The sequence below is a fragment of the Cephus cinctus genome, unplaced genomic scaffold (genome assembly GCF_000341935.2).
Source record: "Cephus cinctus unplaced genomic scaffold, Ccin1 Ccin1_scaffold0013, whole genome shotgun sequence".
In the NCBI taxonomy this organism is placed as follows: Eukaryota; Metazoa; Arthropoda; class Insecta; order Hymenoptera; family Cephidae; genus Cephus; species Cephus cinctus.
The window spans coordinates 973,609-989,252 of NW_014332762.1; positions in this window are offsets into that span (position 1 = coordinate 973,609).

Here is a 15,644-nt window from a genome sequence, read left to right on the forward strand (position 1 = left end):
AGAATCGCGTAGTAGCCTTGGTAATAGAAGACAGAGAAATGCATGTCGACCATGGTAAGTGAATTCGCAGAAAGGAGTACCCCAAGTATACGGAAGATGCTTAGTGCATAGTCATTGCATTAAATTTCAATGCACCAAAGAGTAGTTGATAGCAGGTACAGTGATAACAGACTAGAAGTCTTGAAACTGGCTGTGCAGTTTGTAGTAGCTAAATCAAATGTACCTTATAGGTTATGTTTATATATACGTACGTGCATACATGGATCGCATGTACTGTACGAATGTACAGGCAGAGAGTTTGCTATAGTTGGCTCTGGATTCAGTGGCACCCCTCGTCCTCTTGTTGTCAGGGCGCAAAACGGGGGGGATAAGGGGGGAGGACTAGAAAGTGCAGCTGCCTGAACTCGATGTCACAGCTTTCGTCTCACAATACCACAATGCCTGATTTCAGCCATTGTTTGCCTGCCTATGTAGCACGCGCCTATTCGGCTGCGTGCCTGCATGCAGCCTGCGGCGTGTGCCTTCTATACTAGTATTACCACTACGCTGTACTACTCCTCCACAGCCATTCTGGCACCCCTTCAGACTTGCAGCCCTCTGCTGGATTTATTTAGGTGGAAATCTGGCACAGTCCCGGTAGCACCTTTCGATTCGTCTATAACATTACTATTGGTACACATATGGATTGATACAGCTGGATTGGCCTTTCAGCTGACATTAATTGCTTGGATTATACGTACTGATAGTATTTATATATCTGGATGATATACGCGAGCGCGGTATTGCGTGGTCTGAGAATGTGCTTTAGGGTGGGTTAACTTGAGGAAATGAAGTGTCAGGGGTGGGATTCCTTGGGGTTGGGAACGATGTTTGGGTAGAATGAATTTTTGAGGAGAGAACCGGCTTTAATGGTGGTTAAAGGAATTAGGAATTCTTTGAGTGTCGTTATATACCTGCTTTTTCGGGGTTGGGATTGACGAATAGAGTCGAGTGATTAATTTTGGAATTTGTGGATTTTTGAAAATTTTTACAATTTTTATGCGCTGTGTCACAAAGATATGCAGATTGATCCGTGAATACTAATTTGCCGAATTAGAATAGCCACGGGCGTTTCTAATAGTCATTCATTATAAAAACACGTGGTGCGACAGCAGAGTGATAATCAAGGTTACCGGTATAGAACCTAGTAGCGTGTCCGTATCGCATATGCGTAGAGGACTGAACTAAACGGCGATGAGCAGCAACAGATACATTTATCTGCATAGCAATTGGTCCCCCTTAATTAATTAATAGCCGAGCATCATAGCGCGATGCGCGTGTTGCGTACACACGGGTAAACACAGCCATATGGGATCTTGGAATTAATAGCCGGGAAATGAAGCACGCTCCTGGTACGAATAAATTCTAGATTGCATTCCCTATTTTTTTTAATTACCGGTTACGTATAATTGAGATCTCATTTATATATACCAACAGAAATGCATACAACACGGTTTATCCCACTGTGGGTGAACAGAGTAAAAAAATTGTTGGCATATTGTAATTCCCGAGAATAATAATAATAATCAAAGAAGTTACCACAATTAGAATATAGCCACCATGCGTACTAAAGTTGATTAGTAAAATTCGTTGAGTTACGAATAAAAAATACGTATCAGAAATCGCACACGGCTTACAGATAAGACCAATATCGCGACTGGATCAGCTACATATGTACGTACACCTACGCATATTCCATAAGTAGATCCCATAACGACATATGTTGTCTGCGGTCGCAGTCATATTTCGGTATTAGAGTCTAATCGTAAATGGCATAAGCCATAGCACACGAAACAACTTGGAACCAAATGCCGGTCGCGTCACGCGACTGTTTTGGTTTAACTTCGGTTATGCCTTCCATACCTTCACGCAATCTTGAATCCTGAATCCTACTAGGAAGGCAGCCATTCGCAAGGCCGATTCACTTTCTCACGAAACGTTTACACGGCTAATATTTTCACATACCGATGCATCGTTGGCTCTGGACTTTTAACCCAGTTTCTGAAATCCACAATAGAAATATGGTGTATAAGGTAATTTAGATACGTAGTAAATACGTAGGTACGTAGATACGTGGATACGTAATTACTTTGTTGTTAGATATTAGACTCCGATATAGTATATATATATATATATATATATATATATATATATATATATATAAAGTCCAGTAGATCATTCTCTATTCAGTAAATAGCAGACTGTATATGGCAACTTAGTAACCCAAGCAAGGTAAGGGTGCCTGACAGGGCTGAACGTTCCAGCATATATCAAGTAGTTTATTAGAGCTCGTGCGACGGCAAACGTTTTTATGGTTTTCGGGCTGACGCCCTTTTCGGCTCGACATCTGTGCCGAAGGGGCTTATCTTCTTGCAGATTCCGATCGGCCACTTTATCAGACTGCTTTGTCCTGGGTTCTAGGAAGCCACATGAAAACGCGTCCTGATCCGTTTTACTTAACGAACGTAACCTAAAAAAACATAACAACTGCTTAGAGCGATATGACTTGGGATTTGTATTGACGGTTGGGTTCAAGGACGTACAGTGAATTCGTGGTGCTCGTCCCTCATTGGATTTGTACGTTTATACGAGTGTACCACTTTGCGAAAGGGAACTTCTTTTACGGGGCACCGAACAAAACTACACCTTGCGTTTCCTCGTTGGCTGTAAGCAAGGGAGGATCTTGATAGCGAGACGTGTGTGCTTTGAAGGAGGTCCCCCCCTTGCAAGGTGTCTCCCCAAGAGAGTCAGGGCTGCCAGGCATGAAATGAACCTGAATGCTTTTACAACTGTTCCCTGACCCTCGACGCAGGAGCTCACACGCACTAAGACGTATATACACGCGGTACGTGGACAACCTGCAGTTCTTGTGACGTAGCAGCTACGACCCCTCGTGACGTCACGATCCTCAAGATACAAGGGGGGGACGTCTTTGAGTTATCTTACTGCAGACCTGCCGGAAGTGACGTTCCTGGGACTTCCAATGGCGTGGAACCTCGAGGATAAAATATTTTTTAAATGTAAAATAAACTGGATAGTATTTTTTTTTGTAAAGTAACATCAGACACATTTTTCCTTAATTTTAAATATAAAAAAAATTTTTTTTATTTAAAAAAAAATGTTGTCAACAAATTTCATATCATCGTGCGACAACAAAAACGAGTACAAGACCAAGTAACAAGGGTGAAATTCTATCAATCCGGAATCACGAATAAAAATTCTGAACCCCCCCAATAAAATAGACCCTTACGCAAGCGGATGAGTACCTAAGCCTATGGGGTTTCCTAATCATAGTACCAATGCAAACCCATGGAGCCCCCCACTTTTGTTCTTGCATTGTCGGTTCCGCAGCTGCCTATACGACCCCCATGCATGCCCCCATAGAGCCACGTCACACCACCTGGTCTATCTACATGTGTGTACCTAGCCTAACCCCGTAAGACCATACACCGGTCTCGACACACGTGCACTTTTCACGCACGTACCAAAACCGTAGCTATCCACCCCATATACCATACTACACGCTACACGTGAATTCACATAATGCATTCATGCACCAAGAAGATATGTACCAGACGCGTGCCCTTTCTCTTACCAGCGAGGTTCCCCATAAGAGATAGCAACCGGCACGTATAACTATTAGACACACCTATAGATACCGCCAAAAGGGGGGAAGCCCATTGCGATTACACTATGTTCAGTATATACCGTACTATAACTATATATTTCCATAAATTTTCATAGATAAAATCATGGCACGCGTAGCCCAACAATCCGGTCGAAAACGCACGTGGTCAACTTGGCAGACGTCAAAATTAACGCAACGTCCCATCGAGCGGCCTTATCAATATTAACTTCATGGGCTATAAATAAATAAATATCGTCACACCGTATGCCCATAGCGATGGCTCGGACTTCATCGACTTTTTCTTATCCGGCATACGATCCTACGTACGGATGACATAGCCGCTATAGATATAACAGCGTCACGACGGACGACGCTATCACTTGCCACATAATATGACACCGGCTTATCGTATTGTTGTGAAGTCCGATAGCATTGTGTTATATCGTCAGCATTATCACGTCCCTACGTAAACTCCTGCACGCGACTGTGTTTGGCCTTCTGATAATTATGTTTGACAGAGGCAAGGGTTAAGACCGGGACCGCCAGGCGTCGCCCCCGTATACCTACGTATACGTTTGCCAGGAATGAAAAGGCACCCATAATATGGTCCACCGGCTGGGTGCGTAACGCAAGGGTTCTAAGGCTTTGCCTCGCTACCGTTTACAGAAGGATACCAACCATCGTGCTTATCAATTATTGTCACTGGTCAAAGGAAGGTAAACAGATGCATCGATAACGTTGTGATGGACATTATCAAATCGAACTTTTCATAGGATCAATGGACACGTGAGGCCTTGCGAACTCTGTTGGACTATGGATATATTTACTATATATATATATAAATGCTTATTTAGTTTCCGGGCTGTTATCACCTCGTCATTGGTATTCGCTTGAAAACTAATCGAGCAGATGTTATTGCATATATATATATTCCTATTATATACAGATGGGTTTCGTAAGCCTTGATCATATGCCGTAACATACGTGCACTTATGCCAGGAGCTGTACTTGAGATGAAATTATTTTTTTTCCCTACAACTATGACTCTGCGTAGGCAGCTTGTATATAGTGCGTATACGCACAATAACTAATTTCTTACTTCTAACCAAAGAGATACGCATCTGTGCGTGAAGTCTCGATGATGCGGGCACAAGTTCTATGATGCTCAATGCGGACAATACGCACTCTTTACTGATATCCCGAAACGACGTATGAGTGCGTATTACGCAGCGTCAAGTGTCCGACCTATGGCTACCGATGACGTAACCACTCGTACGACGTATACAGGTTGATATCGAAAAAAAATGTCGAATTTTTTTTATCTGTTGGAAAAATTTTTTTTCACAGTTAAGTAATATTAGGAAAAAATTTTTCATTTGGTACCTCAAAAAATTAGTCAATCATTTACGTAGGACCATCGCAAGGTTTTGTTCGTTCCCTGACTCGTTCACGTTCCATGGGGTTTCCATGGGGGTGTCGCTCTGTGGGGGTTGCCCACTTACGCATCTGTCCACCAGCATCCCTCGGTAAATACGCCGCAGAACACACAGGAACATACTATACGGCAAGAGTGTGCCGGCCGCGTAGGGGTGGTTTTTGGGCCACATGCCGAGTGTACTCTCCGTTACCGCTACTGCTGGTAGAGAGGTTAGGTACTGTCAAATCCTTGCAAAGGGGACGCGAAGATCTTAATCGCGGACGAGCGGTAGGTATGTTTTTTCGTATTATGGATTTTGTGTGTTTCTTAAATTTTTTCAACAGATCCTTATCTTCTCGGTAAGGGTGGAGGAAATGCTTGATAAAGCCAAGAGGCTGCTTAGCTGTCTGTCGAAGAAGCTGCCCGTACGCGGCTTTGTACCAGAATGGGGTATAACAGTTACATGATACTTTAATTTTATTTTACCCGCAGAATGTGGGTCGCAGCAGGTATCATGAGAATTTGAAGAATTATCATGGAGGCTGGCTCTATGGTAGCCTCGAGGAGTAGCGAGTCTACGTTCAATTGTGTTGGAATTGTACTGGAAGGATGACGTTGATGAGGACTTATAAGGACGCTATGTATATATTCACCATAGGGGTACGTACAGTGACATTCTGATATCTAGCTAGTTTAATCGAGGACGCTATTCAATGCCGTTCTTCATCTTTTCCGGTATTTTCTAAGTGCCCATATATAAGGTATATGCAGCATAGGTTCGTTCACGATACGGGCATACCGATCATTTGTATTGTATAGAATAAGGTGATGGACTTGGGATTTTTATTCTGCAAGATTTCGAGCATCTAAGAGGCTGCGGGTAGATTATACCAAGGTGAGTATTTTAGAGAGAGAGAAAAATAATAAAGAAATCCCACAGTCATTAATGAAAAGGAGATTCCCTGGTAGTGAGTACAAAAGAAATTCTGAGGAAGACTCGCTGGCAAGTAACGGTTGATATTTTAATATTATAACGGTGGCTCGGGATTGATCGGAAAAAAGAAAATTTGACAACTCGTAGAATCTCGAACAAGAATAAGTAATAAAAGTCAATTAAGGTAATTAGTTTGAAAAAAAAAATTTCTTTGGTATTCCATGATTAACGTACAAAGAATAAAATGGTCGAGAGTGCACAGTAAAACGACGACGTTATTAGCGTGAACTACGTTCTTGATAAATATTAAAATTTATCTCGCCCCCTTGTCTCCGGCTCTTACCCAAGCACTATATTATTACGGGAGCCCCTTGATAATATAAAGTTACTCCACTGTTTCGCGAGCGTGCAATAAACGACGGCATCGTGAACTCGTCGAGTGCTTTTACGAATGGCTGGTTGGCACTTTTCAAATTTTCACCATTAATTTTCCCGCCTTCCACTGGAAAATCCCGCAGACACGTTTTACGGTCAATGAATGCTGTCGGACTTGATTGCAATTAAAATTCCCTCCTGCGATGAACTTTTAATCGAGGATTATTAATATTACATCGACCCTATTAATTATCCTATACATCATGAAGCGTATCCTCGTACAACCCAGTATACCGTAGACGCATGAAAATTTGTATATTTTAAGAAAATTTAAAAAAAATCATCTTTTTCCTCAAACCGTATAAAATTCTTTCCAAGAAACTATGTAACGTAATAAGCATATACATATATTCGGATGCTAATTATGAAACGTGAAGTATTAAATGAAGCCCTTTGGTGTCCGAAGCGGTAATGGCACTTGTAGGGAGTCCTATAGTGGATTATTTTACCATGGTGCCTATATTTCGATATCCAAAGCAGCTGACCGGAAGAGGGACCACGACACTTCCTTCCTGTGTCCTGTCTATCCTGCCGCATTGCATTGTCCTGGTATACCTGTATGTATATAGAGAGATAAAAAAAGTAAGGAACGTGAATCAATACTTGTCATCGATACCAGTGCACAGTGTAAATTTGAAATCCGAGACCCGAATGCAATGGAATGAACGAGCAATGCACGTAAGTGCATGGGAGATAGGTAGATGCATTTTTCTCATTATCAACGACGCTCCCTATTGCCATTAGAGGGGTCAAAGTATATAGACAGTATTGTATAGTATATCGTACCAGTGACTATCGATGATCCAGGTAGGTAAATTTGAGAGAAAAGAAAGGTAGGTGAGTCATTCCAAAGCATGGCACTCGTTCCCATAGCTACAGGATAAACACCATAAACGCACTACGCCCACCTGTACATATCGGTGCAAGGGATGCAACCCCAAAGCGAAGCGTGCATGCGTCTACATAGACGACCATCCCCTTGACAAATGCCGTGGGAAGAATACACATTTGGCCATCGATTATTTCGAGTGAACTAAAAATATGCTGAAACCGTACACATTGGCTGTATCGTTAAGGCTTCGTCTTGGACCTTGTCGCCACGCTGAGCTTTAAAGAGGACACGCAGCATGCGTGAATACTGATTAAAAAAAAGTTGTTTAATTACCATACGTATATGGGATTAAAGGAAATATTTTTCGAGTGGTTTAAAAAAAAGGGGGTCATGGGGGAAACCTGCAAAGTGGTTCACCTGTACGGTTCAGGATGCATGACTGCCCCGTGTCAGGAACATCGTATGGGACACCATATGTGCGACATGCGGATGAAAAGTAAAGTGAGTATCATTAGATCCCATGGATTCTCGCTGAGCCATTAATCCAGGATAGGAGAAAACCCATGAAAAATGACTGGGAAGGAAAATTAGATGAAACTTCATGAATCTCAGCGTCCTCCGACTGCGTCAACCCAAGTAAACAAGGTCCCATAAGGACCAGTCGGTAGAAACACGATAAAGTATCATGTGACAGAATTCAAGCCAGTTTAGAAGCATCCCCAAATAGCCATAACAGTAAAATTGAACCCTCGACAATACGGAGGGCTACGAGTCCAGATATAATAATCCTTATTGAATATCGCGACATATCTGCGTATACCGTCTATGCCAGCCAGTCAGCCAGCCAGTCACGCGTCTCAGCCAGCCACCCAGTCATCCAGACCCGATGTGACAGATGGGACTCAAGTCTGATAGGTTCCACGTATGCTAGGTACTCTTCTCCATATTCCATGCCATCGACCCCCAGGACGCTCAGGTCCCACCAAGGGGTGAAAAGGCTTTTTCTCTCTTTGTGCTCGTCACGCGTCCCGACGCCCTGCGCCGCGTGTCACCGCGACACCATGAGCCCCACAAAGAGAATAGACGATCGCACGGGGCTGCTTTCTTATATCCGTTCAATTTACCGCACCGTCTCATCGTGCTGGACGATAATCGCACCCTAGACCTTTCCGTATTGTCTACTTCGTAATCTATGCCTGATAGCTACAGGTATAATCTTTCTCAGGACCATCGTAATATACCAGGCCAGTCCATATGCACACTGTACGAGATTGCTATGACGTGCAGCAGGTGTCTACGGGTCAGGTCTATGGTTACGTGGTTGTCAGGTCAAAATTTGACTGACCCATGACACCTGGAAGAGATCCTTACTTTGAGAATGACATCGATGCCACGGAATTACATACTCGATGAGATGTCCTCGCATCCTGACACGTGCCACTAGGGATCCCTTACACGGTAGCTTATATATATAGTTCATATATAGTATAGAGCATACGGTAAGAGCACATCATTTTACATGGAGTATGTATAACGGATATAATGTTTCTTGAGTATGACAGGTTTCCGATATCCTCCACGTGTCAAAGGAATTATGTTACTATGAATCTAGCTGTACGTTAAGTTATCATAAACACACTGTACGATAAAGCTGTCTTTGATTTAACGAATAATATATAAATTCGACTCGCGTAACATACCGAGTTAAACTTTTGTCGTATAAAATAGATCGATAGATCTCGTATTAATGTTTACCACGTTAGAAAAACTGAATCCGGGTAATTAAGATTTAACAGTGCGCATCTCCGATCGATAACAATTTCTCAGGTTAGACTGTATTGTCGCAAATCACGAAGGCTCTCTAAGATGATTGTCTCACGAGAATCAAATCGTTTTCATTATACATTGATATCATTAATATTCCGCGAAGAGCCAGCTATACAATTTAATACGAAGTGCATGCCAAGTCTCGGTTAAGGAATAATTTAATCAGTTCAATCCCAAGAACGGTGCTTTGGCCGAGAGATCGAGAGAAAAAAATCAAAATAAGTAATCAAAGAGAAAAGGAGCAATCACACCAATTGCCATTTGCAGAGATGACATCAACCCGTCACAGCATCTTCCCCCTAGCGAACTGTCATTCAAGTGTCACACGAGGGTGAGTTACTGACGTGCCCCAAAGAACGTCCTGACAAAACTGTCTTTTGTTTTCGACGCTAGGCGTCGTTTCTAGTAGAAATTAAAGCAAAGCCATCGCCGATAACGATGAAGGCATAAAAGAAGCTGCGTGTCTCGCCTGGCACTTTTCCGCTTGCGATTTTTCTCGCGACATAGAAACCCGCCCTACCCACCACCTGGAATTATGTTAATCTGATATCATCAGCCCTCCCCTCCTCCCCTCCTTTCATCCCTTTAACATTATTCGTGCTCGCGCTCAAAGTGTTACAGTATGTCGCAGCGTGCCGAGTGCCCCGGGATAAATGATTACCAGAAAATTACAGTCCGGTCACAGAATTGCATGCGGCTTTTGCAACTTATTATGCTTTCTGGCGATCGATACTTTCGAAACTTTTGCCGGCCTGTAGATTGCACGCTACTAAGGGAGGAAGGAGAAACCCAACGTAGCTGCCCGTAATTACGAGCATGAAGAAAAGTAGGTATACCCACTCGGTTGCCCGATGAAGGCCATTCTCTTTTTATAAACTCCCCATTTACATGTAACATACGCGTGTCTACGCCTATGGTTGTCATAGAAATTTAATGAAATTCGGTTAATGCTATATGGCTGGTTTAGAAAATTTTTTGAAAAATTGTATTTCTATAGAATTCTTTGTTACAGATATATGTGTTATATATATTATTACAAATATATATATATATATATATATATATATACATATATATATATATACACGCATAATCGAGTTTCCCACGGTGGCGTTAAAATCCATCGACAGCGTTTATGGGTTCCCATGGAAAATGACAGTGCTTCGAACCCCCTGCAACGAAACGAAGCATCAAACGGCTGAATTAATACCTATATGTATATATATATATATATTTATGCTTAAAGTGTATGTCATATGGTGGGTACTTAATACTATACCTATGTATATACAACCCCATAAGATATATGAGTATCTGTTGTACGTATATTATTGCTATAGCGTGTACTTTAAAAAGCTTGTGAATTCTTTGCAATGTTCTACTGTTATATGAACGTTGTTTCAGAATTGGCTATTGTTCCTGGCAACAATACAGGCTGATTCCGAACTTAATAGACGGAGGTACCTGGACAGTATGGAGATGATTTTTTTTAACGATAAGAGTTATGGGAACTCGTTCATAGTGTTATATAGAGAAAATATGGTTGCCAAGGGATTGGCTACTTGTTAAAAGGGTCCACCTGTTGCAACTACTATAGTGGCACCTATAGGACCTAGTACACTACCCTAACTCTCTAGTTAAACCTATAGAGAATCTGTAACGTTAAATTAGCACCTGCTACCCTTAATTCAAAATCCGACACTTCAATCGCACTACTTGTCGCGATTAGCAGGGCGTCGCAATTATCCCAGGATAGATAACAATAACCTTCGACAATCAAGATCTTATCAACGTCCTGGCTCTTATCTTCAAGTACCTTTGTACTCGACGGATACCATAGCGGAATACCCTTGCACGAACAATAACGCGATTTTGATCACAAAGCAAAGGACTTTTATTCAGGCTTAGCTTTTTGTCTTTGCACCACCTGTTCGTGGGAAATTTTTATAGGAGTTGATAAAGATAAATTTGCGAACTTTTATCACCGTATATATGCGACATAAGCTTAGTCCTTAATTACTGTATAGATGTTGTGATTTTTTGAAAAAATTTTCAGCACGAAAAATCTGAACTACACGAAATATCAATTTACCTGATTTAGACCTGATAGCCTCATCGGGCACGTTGGGTATCTGGCGCGTAATTCAAAGTCACTGTAGTTTTATCGCGCAGAACGAGCCATCTGTGACGGGAGAAATCAAACGTGAGATAATTTTACGTAATCGCGTGGGTCTGTAAGCTCGTACCGGATATTCGAGAAATAACATGGACTAATTCTAACTGGGAGTAACGTAATAAGGATCTCTAGGTTCTGGTACCAACTTTGTGGTCTGCAGTCAGATCGGTCTATAGTTATTGACTTCCGTTTCGTGTCATAGGTCAATTCAGATATCCGCTTGGATAATTAAGACTTGTCTTCTCTAGGCTGCCTTTACAGTTCAATTTCAAAATCATCCTGACCTATGGGTATCTTATACAGGATGATTAACTGGTATGGTATACGGGTAATAAATAGATCACTCCCTAGCCTATATATGGTGACCGAAAAATGAGGGGAAAATAATACCTTTTTTTTTCCCCACCACATAATAGCTGTCTATACCGAATTTTCCATGAGTTTTTTTTTGTAATCTAACAGAATGCTTTTTCAAATACGAGAAACAAACACATGGTCCGCGTCTCTATTGGAAGCGATCGAGAACGATCGGATGACACTGAATTTATAGGGATCGATTAAAGAAGACCGTTCGGCCCCAAGCAGAAGGTCGCTCGGCTCTGTTATTTTTTAGTGCGTTGACACGTGGCTGACGAGTCCGAAGATGCGGCAGCTGGGTGAATGACTTGTCATTCAAGTATCTTAAAAATCGAACGTTCGAAATACAGCCTTAAATAAATATCTTCGTAATTCGGTGCACTGGTTAGGTGAGAAGCTGTAAACAATTTTTAAAAATTATTTTCAATCGAAATCGTTAAAATTAATTGTCGATAATAACCTTTGTTATCCTTAAGCGTTCGAGGCTCCGAAATAAGCCTATCGCTTTCGGCAAAGATCATCGAACCTTAAAATGACTTGCATTTGAGGTTAGGAGTAGCCTCACCTGGTGGTCACACTTCAGGGGGTACTCCCAGGGTAAATTTGACGGAAGACACAGGGCGGAAGGAATGTCTTACACGCACGCGCTTAACCCCCATGACTTGAGGCAACTCAAATCGGCCATATCAATAACGTTTATTCCATTTTCTAGCGTGACTTGAGATTTTACGAGACACCCTTTCGAGACCAGCTGTTTGTCTTGGTCTTCTGGTAGATTACTAAACTGTTACGTAATGGCGTCCTGCCGTAGGCATACTTACCTAATTAAACCGTAACGAAGATATTCCTCTTTGGGGTTCGGTTACAAATTAGTGCCGAGAGCACGTGGGTATATTCTGCAGCTGCACAATCGGACGAGACACCTATGCATCGTTGAACGAACTAAAATTCATTTATACACGCGCAATCGACGCCTACCTTAAAGCGTCGCGACGGTAGAACTAAGCGATATGAAAAATCGTAATTTTTATGAAAATAGACAAAAAATAACAAAATTAAAAGTCATTAAAATTTTTGCACGGTTCTGATTAGGTCATTATTATTATTCTACCAAAAAATTATGTAATTAACACTATGATGTGTTTTCGAACGTAATTAAAAATTACGTCAATAAAGTTACGCCCAAATCCCTGATACGCGACGGAGATTACATACGTTCCATAGCCAGTGTATAAAACTGTATAGGCACGAAGTATTGACACAACGTAAAAGTAGGGAGAATGTTTGATAAAAGATATAGATATTGGTCGAAAGGTAATAGCATTTGCAGGCCCCATCTGTCGTATGCAGTGTAGGTACCTACGAGATAAGGTATTAGGATCACTCGTATAGATTACAGGATTTAATGCTAGAAGACCAAAATTCCCTATTTTATATGAACACTTAAACGAAATATGTATATTCAAAAAAAAAACGCGATTGAAAATTTTATATATATTTTTTAAAATTTTCATTAAAATTTCTTCAAAGGTCCAGCTCGAGAATTTAACGAGATAACTGACCCATCCATATGGTACTTCTTGAAAGGCATCTACGTATACCTATATATATATATATCGATATAGAGAAACTGTCCGAGACAGGACATCTGCCCGAGGCATTAGAAAGATCCATTTATTCGAAGCAAAGGATAATTATAGGTTCTTTCGGCTAATGGGCCCATTTATCAAAACCACACTAACCCATATCAATTGAAGTCTGGGCCTTATGCCTAAAAAATATTCCCTTTCTTTTCTATTACCTATCCAATATACGTGTGGCATGAGATGAGAATATATACAAAGTTTACTCGCCACGAAGTATATTTACCTAGATATCGTACCTAGAGAAATTATCGATCGTATCCAGGTCGTCAGGAACGACGCCTCAGGTAGTCATGTACGACCTCGAGAAAAAGCCTCGTTCAGTTAAAAAGTTAAAACTTACCGTCAGGGATCGTATAATTATCGCAAGTGGCCATGGAGAACGATAGGGGCTCGACATTGCACCTGAACCTTAAAGCGTCGCGTTGCCCGTGAATTCCATTGTTAAGACCCGCATTATTCACTGGCACAACTCGCGCTGATATGATTATGCCTAATGTATGCTAAAGAATTACGAACCAGGAATATATATATATATCATCCATGATCAAGTAGTGAGAGCGACGCCTGGCGACTCTTTTTTTAAAAGACGTATCGACGCGTCTAAAATCTGAGTAATTGTCAGGCCTGTATCGCTAAATGGGGTTAGGGTTACGAGTAACGAGTGAAATGAGATTTTCGATAAATACGTATACGGCTGATCGAATTGACCTTGAAACTCAGTTGGAATTCTACTATGCAGGCGTCTGCACGGGTCATGAATTTTATTAGCCATCGAATAGCGTCGCTCCATTTACTCTTGGGACTTAGGGACGTCACCCCGAAATGCAGTTTGATGTACACTTTGACGCGTGTCAGAAGCCATTTTGGATTCCCTTCGTGACACAATAAATGCCATGCTGATTTTTATGGGTTTACAATGATCCTAACCCAAGAGGGTGTTTTTGTATTTTCGATTCAAGAATATCTGAATTTTCAGGTGATAACGAGTATCTGCTATCAATGATTTTGAAATCTTTTTTTTTTTAATAATGAGGTAGAGAATTATTATTATTATTATGAGAAATCCATTCTATCCCATGGCGACGAATCCCATAGCCTTATGTCGCGTGCCTTTCTACAGTATAGATATATACCCATGTATTCTATATGTGCAGGAGCGTACAGATCGTAGAATCGAGACTTCACGGGGGGATGTGCCCCTCGGCTGGTTTGCACCCTTTGCTACAAAATCGTGACGCGTGCCTGCATATTTTTTCTCCGGCCGTGAAATGTATTCACCCCCCGTTTTGAAAATCTGTCGGCGTCCCTTCTCCCCATTGAGGATAGAAGGGGAAAATTACAAGAGCCACTATGTGCTCGCGGGCCCATATCAACCACCGTCACTTGGAAGTCACTCAACCCCATAGAAAATAGCGACAGCTGGCCCAGCCCGGCACCCACAGGCTGAAGTCCTTAAGTAGGTGCATACGCATTTTTAAAAATTATACAAGTACAGGGACACGCGAGACTCGCAGGTTTCGGCAGGAAGTAACGTGGAAAGGGGGAAATATATATTTATCAAGAAACTATAGAATTTTCTTCGGCGATCATTACTATAATATCGAGGCAACCGTGTTATTCCAAAATTGCTAAATACAGTGTTTAACGCGATTCGTTACCTGTTGCAGTTGACACTGCAGAACTGTTTCGTACGAGAATTAGCGTGGGAACGATATTCACGTTATATATATAAAAAAATAACACTGGCTGTATACCTATGCGATTGTAAACAGTAAAATTTTTAAAATAAAGACAAATAAATAAAAAAAAGATATTGCCAGCAAAGTAAAAATAATTGAAGAAAAATACGATAAGGTAGACTAGTGGAAAATAAAAGCAAAGCTTTTTCATTTTTATGGGTACTAGCACCTTGGACTCTCTTTAACGTCATACGATAGGGGTTATCAGGTTTATGATTAGTTTAGAAATTTTGAAAAATTTCACTATATTTTTTGCCAAGGATAAATCTCTCATTTATTGTCTTGAACTGTGTGAAGTTATTGCCTCGGTGGATTCCGATTTACTCGGTTTTCCAAAACATGAAATATAATCGAAAAGCTTTTCCAGAAGTTTAAGGACTGAGGGTCTCTCGTCGGGACGGGATCGCTCCTAGCGTAGAGACTGCACGTAAAGCAAGTAAAAGGTGCAACGTTAATTAATCAACCGTCAAACTAACGTATGGTATCTATAGTTACAGTGGGGGCGAAAGAGGGGTCGCGCGTAACGCTCCGTGGAAACCGTTTAAATTTGAATCTGCGCTTTTGGACTATCTGCTGAGAGGCGCATCGCGCCGCGTGGATATTTCATTTATGAT